Source organism: Suricata suricatta, chromosome 1 (genome assembly GCF_006229205.1).
Source record: "Suricata suricatta isolate VVHF042 chromosome 1, meerkat_22Aug2017_6uvM2_HiC, whole genome shotgun sequence".
Classification (NCBI taxonomy): domain Eukaryota; kingdom Metazoa; phylum Chordata; class Mammalia; order Carnivora; family Herpestidae; genus Suricata; species Suricata suricatta.
The window spans coordinates 68,740,800-68,749,185 of record NC_043700.1 but is presented as its reverse complement, the minus strand read 5'-3'; positions in this window follow the sequence as shown (position 1 = coordinate 68,749,185).

Genomic DNA, 8,386 nt, shown 5'->3' with positions numbered 1-8,386 from the left:
TTTGTCAGTATTCTTTCTTAAATTTTTTTATGTTTTTATTTTGAGAGACATAGACAGAGCATGAGTAGGAAAGGAGTAGAGAGAGAGGGAGACACAGAATCCAAAGCAGGCTCCAGGCTCTGAGCTGTCAGCACAGAGCCTGACACAGGGCTGGAACCCACGGACTGTGAGATCAGGACCTGAGCTGAAGTCGGACACTTAACTGACTGAGTCACCCAGGCACCCCTCTTTTGCCAGTATTTAAAAAAATAAACAGAAATTATACTGATTGTGATTTGCTTGAGCATTTTTTTCATATTATCACAGTGTTTGAAAACATTCTGGTAGCAAAATAGTATCATAAATATTAATACTTGTGTTTTTCTTACTTCCTTATCTTTTCACTCATCAGCCAGAAGCAGTCATGTTTCCCAGGGGAGAATTAAGATTGTTAGAGCTGAAATTCAAAGAGGAAAAAAAAACTATAGTAGTATTCTTATTTTTGACTCCCAAATTAGAATTTTAAGATTTAAAAAAGAAGCACCAAGGGAAACAGAGCAGAGAGTTTACAAATTTTCAAGAATAAAGAGTCAGCCAAATGCCAGCTCTAGCCCCTGGCAGCATCAGGAAGGCAAGCCAACATCTGGGAACCATCCCTGGCCATTCCTTTGAGCCCATCACATTGCCCCTGGCAGAGAAGACACAACTTCCTCTCACTGTTGCCTGCACCTTGACCATTGGTCATTCAACTAAAGACCATTTCCTCTCCCTCTCCCTGTCCCTAAGACTTTGATAAGTCCCCATCTGAATTATCCCAGAGGGGACCCACTTCTCTTGGTGTTAAAATTCTCTATATGGCTATGTGTAACAGAAAAGTCAAAGTAATAGTAGCTTAGGGAAGACAGAAGTTTATTTTTCTATCACCTTCTAGAAGGCTAGAGGTGATCAGTCCAGGGCGGGGATAGCAGCCTTTGACCATAAAGACCTCAGGCTTCTGTATCTCTGGGGCATTATCCCAGCTTTGGCTCCCATCTTCAAGGTCACCTCTCGTCCAAGATGGAGGCTGGAATTCCAACTATCACACCTGATCACGAGAGAATGAGTGAAAATTCCACACCTCCCAACTGAGGCAACATTTTTAAATCAACCTTTCTGGAAGCCCCACACAACGTTTCTGATTAAATCTCACTGGCTAGGACTTTGCCACATGGCCGCTCACAACTGCAAAAAACATCTGAGACATGTAGCCTTTTAAGTGGATGCATTGCCTCCTGCAAATGTAAGATTTCTCTTACTAAGAATGAAGAAGAGAAGGGTGTTGGATATTATCTCACAGTCTTTACCATATGCCTCTCTCCCGTCCAAAAAAAAAAAAAAAAAAAAAAATCTTGGGTCTTTGAAAGGGAGCTGGTGTGGAATTAAATGTACAGACACATACTTGGTATGAGGCTGGTTAGTGGGGAAAATTCACCCTTGTTTGATTATAAATAACCAAGTACATAGGTTCCATTAATATTTTCAATTAAGAAATTAAACAGCAATTAACAAAGTAAAATATTTCAAGTGTATTATATACGTGTGTAATATACATACTCACATATGTTTTACCCATCTAAAAAGAAAAGCTGTTTTACCCATCTAAGAAGAAAAACATGTGGCATAAAAAGATATTGAAAACACATCTGCAAGGGAACCCTGAAAAATAACATAGACGCCCCATTCAAGACTGAATTGTGCTGTCCAGGGATATCTTGATTGGTACCTAAAGAAAGGAGCTGCTTTGCCAATGACCTTGGGAGAGATCAACGTCCTAGGGTCTAGAACTAATTTAGCAGCTCTAGCTGGGAGTGGGAGTAAAGAACCTGCAACATTTTTGGACAATTACAAAAGACTTAGTCAGCAGCAACTAAGAATGCTAGAAATCACTGTGTCCAGGGAAACAGTAATTAACACTTACAGAGAGTTTCCTGTTTGCTGAGCCCAGTTATCATCACTTTACTCTTTCACAGACACAACAAACAACTCTACGAGGCTGATCCTATTTTTATAAGGTAGGAAACCAAGAAACAGGAAATTTTGGTAACTTGCCGACGGGCACGTGGCACTGAGTCAGCGGCGGCACCGTCACACCAGAGCGTGCAGTTCTAGAGGCTGTGCTCTGAAACATTACCCTCTCCTCCTCCTGAGGCACAGCCACCTGGTCAGAAGACAAGATAGCATGACATGAGAGAATAATCAGGAGAGTGCTGATGGTGGAAAAACTGAAATGTCTGAAAATTTTAAAGAAATTCATAAACATTGTTTTTAAAATGATGTCAGAGACACCAACCAAATAACTGTTATTCCAGTTTCAGAAATTTCCAGTTGCTACTTTTTATCACCACAAATGCTTTTCATGCAGCCTTTCTTTATAACCATAAAGTCAGTCCTTGCGTTTTGTGAATTCAGTTTATGATGAAACCACAGGGAAAAGATGTTTAGCCCTAGGGGGTCTTTTCTACTCAGTGTCAAGTCACAGGAAGCAGTTTTGTATACAGACAAGTGAAATATTTTCACCGCTGGCCTTCAGGCCACACTCACCTATCTGAATTTCGGAATTTAAAACAGAAATTAGACAAGAATGTAACACATGATGTATTTATAATAGCGCTTCAAGACTTCACAGTGAACTTCCTCAGAAATGTACACACTATGAAAGATGACATTGAACGTAAAAATCTCAAACAATTGTGAATCATCGAAAGATCTTTAAACCACAAGCTGTACCAAAAAGGGTCAGCAGAGGGTGTAATTTGCTCAAAGAAGAGACGATTGTCCAGATGTCCACTTCGTGAAAAACTGAGGCGTCAACTGCCGTGAGATTATAACTCACACTTTCTAGATTCAGCTTAATGCCATCGAAGTGTCTCCCGATCTGTGAGTTTGCTAAGTGGTAACTGTTAATTACATTTTAAATTCATTAAAGTATAGGGGCGCCTGGGTGGCTCAAGTCGGTTAAGCCTCCGGCTTCGGCTCAGGTCAGATCTCACGTTTGTGGGTTTGAGCCCCGCGTCAGGCTCTGTGCTGACAGCTAGCTCAGAGCCTGGAGCCTGCTTCCGGTTCTGTGTCTCCTCTCTCTGCCCCTCCCCCTCTCGTGCTTTGTCTCTCTCTGTATCAAAAATAAATAAAACATTAAATAAATAAATAAATTCATTAAAGTATAAATTATTGTTATTAAAATTACTTCCAATCCCCCATTGTTTAATAGTTCATTCAATAATTTATTTATATTACAAAAGTAAAAAAAGCCTGATCAGATCAATGAAAGGTGATTCACCCAATTTTTCAATTACTTGGAATATCTGACTTAAATATATTTGTTAAAATATATTTAACAAAACATATTGACTACCTACTATGTGCCAGACACTGTTCCAAGTGCCAGTGATACATTGATGAATAATATATCCCTGCTATTAGAAGCTTATTTTTTTAATTAAAAATGTTTTTAATTTAATTTTGAGAGAGAGAGCATACATGGGGGAAGGGCAGAGAGCTAGGAGGACAGAGGATCCAAAGAGAGCTCTTCACTGACAGGCCGACAGCACAGAGCCCAATGTGGGGCTCGAACTCACGAACTACAAGATTATGACCTGAGCTGAAGTTAGATGCTCAAACAACTGAGCCACCCAGATTAGAAATTTATATTCTATTGGGGGAAATAGACAATTTGAAATGAATAAGTTGTATTAAAAATGAAAACTGAGAATAAAGCAGAGATACAGCATGGATAGGGAACATGAGGAGGTTTTGATGGGAGGATCAACTGGTGGCATCATTGGTTGGGCATCCAACTTTGGCTCAGGTCATGATCTTGCAGTTCATGAGTTCTAGCCCTGTGTTGGGCTTTGTGTTGACAGTCTGTAGCCTGGAACCTGCTTTAGATTCTGTGTCTCCGTCTCTCTCTGTCTCTCCCCTGCTCTGACTCTGTCTCTTTCTCTCTCTCTCAAAAATAAATAAAACATAGAAAAACAAAAACCAAAAATAAATAAACATTAAAAATAATTTTTTTAGATGAGAGAGTCACAACTTTAAAATAGGTAGAAAGCATACCCATTCCCCCATTATAAGGCAGAGGAATTCAGTAAACTTCAGTTTTTACCAAATTAAACCATGATGTCTGGATCTTAACTATCAATATTTCCATTTGATGTGGTAACATAATTAGGTAACTAAGTGCCAATATGTTTTTCAAAACAGACTTGTATTTTATGTATAAAAGAATTGAAAACAAACAAACAAACTTTGCATTTCCTACTTCACCAAAGTGTGTGAGGATGATCCACGGTCTTTTTCAAGGACCCAAACACAAATGTGAGCATGAGATGTATTTCCTAAAATGAAAGTGATTCACTCACATCTGGCAGCAGATTGTACACAGCAGAAGTCTAGATGGATCAAGGAAAATTTTGCAGTGTTTGACATTTCTACAAGTGGACCAGAAAAATATAAAAGAAACAGCAAAGTTGAGAGAGAAGTCTTGGCATCCCATTAAACGGTAGGCATGTATCCAATTTAGGAAGGGTCACTAAGGATTCATTGGTTTTTGTGAGAAAATGGAGATTTTTAAATTCTTGGTAACTATCATAGTCCCAGTGCCATCAGCCATGACTGTAACAGAGTAAGCTGTCAAAGAATACTTGTTGATGAATGTAATAAAAAAAAATCTGCCCTCACTGTGAGGAATCCTGAGATGGGCAGTAACTAGAATACTATCGATTCAGCAAAGCAATGATACACTTAGTGAAATGTAAGTATATTTGGTGTGTATATGATACATATACTGCTAAGCATATTTATATATTATATATTACATTACATTATATATTATATTGTATTGTATTGTATTATATTATATTAGCATACTTTGTATATATATATCCATGTCTTATGCTTAGTGTAAGTATATAAGTATACTCAGTATAAGACACAGATATGCATTGGGGCACCTGGGTGGCTCAGTCGGTTAAGCCTCCGACTTCAGCTCAGGTCAGATCTCACATTCCTGGGTTCGAGCCCCACGTCAGGCTCTGTGCTGACAGCTAGCTCAGAGCCTGGAGCCTACTTCCAGTTCTGTGTCTCCTTCTCTCTCTGCCCCTCCCCCTCTATGCTCTGTCTCTCTCTGTATCAAAAATAAATAAAACATTAAAAAAATAAAAAAAAGACACAGATATGCATTGAAAGTTATGCTTTCAAAATAATCAGAATGTTCCTTTGCTAAAATTCCAAGCCACTGGAAAGGAAAGTGTGGTGGAGAATTCTAGAGCTCAGATTTGTCTTTTATCCTCCAGCCTTCTTATCCATTCATTTTTACCACTAGTTTATCTCTCTCTACCTCAAAACACAGACCTTCAGGAGAAAGCATTTTTAATTTTGTGCCATTTTATGGATTTCTTAAAAGGTATTTTCTGCCAAATTTCATACAAACATTAAAAGTTGGTGGTTCAGTCAGTTAAGCATTTGACTCTTGGTTTTGGCTCAGATCATGATCTCACAGTTTTTGAGTTTGAACCCCACATTGAGCTCTGGTCTGACAGTGTGAAGCCTGTTTGGGATTCTCTCTCTCTCTCTCTCTCTCTCTCTCTCTCTCTCTCTCTTTCACTCTCTTTGCCTTTCCCCTGCTCACTTGCTGTCTCTGAAAATAAACTTAAAATTTTTAAAAAGCCCAAAATACCCCATAAATATTACAAGGCAACATGCATGTTTGTTTCTGATAAACAATAATACCCAAAGTCTCATCTTAACATTTTTCACAATAGTTTGGGGAGATTTAAGCTATTTCATAATTCTGATTATTGGCATAATCCTGGCAGTAACTCCTGAAGCAGGTGATCAAATCCCAGCTCTGGAAGCTTTTTCTATTATTCATCTACTCCTAGAGAGCCTATAACCCCCGAGTGGCTCAATGAGGTCAATGTAGCTGGGGGATGACAAAAACACAAAAATGTCATTCAAACCAGAACCTGCTCCAGACACAATATGAAGGTAATAGGATTTTAAGAAAAAAGATAACCCAGGAACCCAGTCATACCCTTCTTTTCATACTCATGTTGCTTCCCATATTAGTCAACCACTTATGCTAAAAATGATAACTCACAGCAGGAAAGGGAGAGATTGGAAAATCCATGCTTCCCCACTCATCAGTACACCAAAGACAGAGTGAGTGTTGGTAAGATGTGCACGTATTAAGAAATGGAGTAGAACAATTGAGTTAGTTTGGTGCTGCCTTTCCACTGATCTGGGAAGAACAGAACATCTATACATGTGTGACTTAGGAAATATAAATGCAGTTTTGAGGACTTTTCATGTGAGCTAAATGCTCATGTATTTTCACTGAAAAGGGGCACTGCACTGTAAAATCTAAAGATGAAGACTAAAATTCACGTTATGTTTTTTAATGTTTTATTTAGAATGACATTAAGTAGCAAATTTTTTAAAACACTACATACAAAGAAGAAAAAAAGCTTTATATTTTAGTACCTATTATCAATGGAATTTTCTTCTCATTTTTAAATAGCAGGCTCTGCATTTTTGTTTTGCATTTGGCCCTGCAAATTATGTAGCTAACTCTTATTCTAAGGATTATGATTTAATATATGTAAAATCATTTGGAATAATGCCAAGCAGATGGCAAGTGGATTGTGTTTATTATCATTATCATTATTGAAAGATGCAGACATTGAGATAATTTATTTAAAAAAAAACCAAATTCATCATATGTGGCTTATAGATATTATTTGCAACAAAATGTTAAAAGAGGGTTTAAGTAAAAATTTTTCTGGTTATTTGTATTTCTCGAATGGTAATTTTGATATAGTATGATCCCTTTTATGTAACTTTAAGCATTTCTCCATTTTCTAGAAATCCTATATTTATTTTACCATTATGCTTCTTCACTTCTAACTCTTGTTAGGCAAACATCCCTGCTCTGTATCATTTGTAATCAGAAATGTTGAAATGGCTCAAACGGCTAACAACTGTAAATTTAATTTGCTTGGCAAATTAAGGATCCTAAAATAACTTGTGATCTTTCTTCTAAGCATGTTTGCTATGCTCAAGCAAATATTCATTATGGTTTCTGAATGTCGAAAGGTTTATTCACCCAAATATTCATTAATTGATGGCTGGCGAAGTGTGTATTCGTTGGTTCACCATATTTGGGAACTTCCCAGGTGTACCCTGAAACTGTCCTGCCCCGTGCGGAGGGCAGGGAGCGACTGAAGAAAGAGGAACACCAGTCCAGATTGGTAGCTGGCAGGTTTAATAAACAAGGGAACTTACTTACGAGACTCGTCTTGGGTGACCACAAGATGAGTAAATCTCTTCACCAGCCCTCCAAATCTTGAAAGTTCACATGAGCCCTTAACTGGGTTGAGTCACATATATATCCAGATAGTCTCAACACCACAGCACTATCTTAAGGCTGTATCCTCGGGGCAGCCTGGAGGAGCTGGGAAGGCAAGGGGAGCAACAGAGGAGGGTGGGGAGCCTCTGCTTGCCAAGGTCCAGCTGTGGGTCAACCTGCAATTCACGTCTTCTCAATGACCTCCTCCAACTTCAATCAACAGAATAGTATTTGGCAATAAAAAGGAATGAAATGTCGATACGTGCTACAACTTGTACAAACCTTGAAAACACTGTGCTCAGTGAAAGAAGCCAGTCTCAAAAGACCACATACTAAATGGTTTTATTTATATCAAGTGTCCACAATAGGTACATTTGCAGAGTCAGAAAGTTGAGTAGTGGTTGCCTAGAGATGAGGAGTTGGGGGGAAATAGGGAAAGTGATAAACATGTTCTAGAATTAATGATAGTGATGGTTATACGACTCCGCGAATATGTTAAAAATCACTGAATTGTATATTTTAAGTTAGTGAACTATATGCTATGCAAATTATATCCCAAAAAAATGCTGTTTTAAAAAAGTAAATTCACCAAGGGAAGGTCCATATTAATTTTTCCCAATCTTACACCTCATCATGCATAATCACAGTAAAAATATTATCTGGCAAAATTTTATCAATACACAAGCAGAATAGAATTAAGTAAATTTGATATTTTAAGAAAAGAGGATTCCAAAATAAGTCCTACTGTTTCCTGAAATGTTTCAGATGTTTTCTCTGTCAGACACTTAGGATTTAAAAAAAAAATGTTCTTGTTAAACACTAAGGATGTTCCACATAATCTGTTTTCAGGGAGGGAGAAAATTTTTCCATTGTTGCAGCTTAACTCATTTACAAACTTTATAGAGCAGAAATAACTGAACTCAAAGGAATTAAGATAACAAAATCAAGGTAAATTGTTGAAGGCTTTGGTTATATACATAAAGATGGTGAAGGGTGAAATCTATAGATGCTGATTCAGTAACT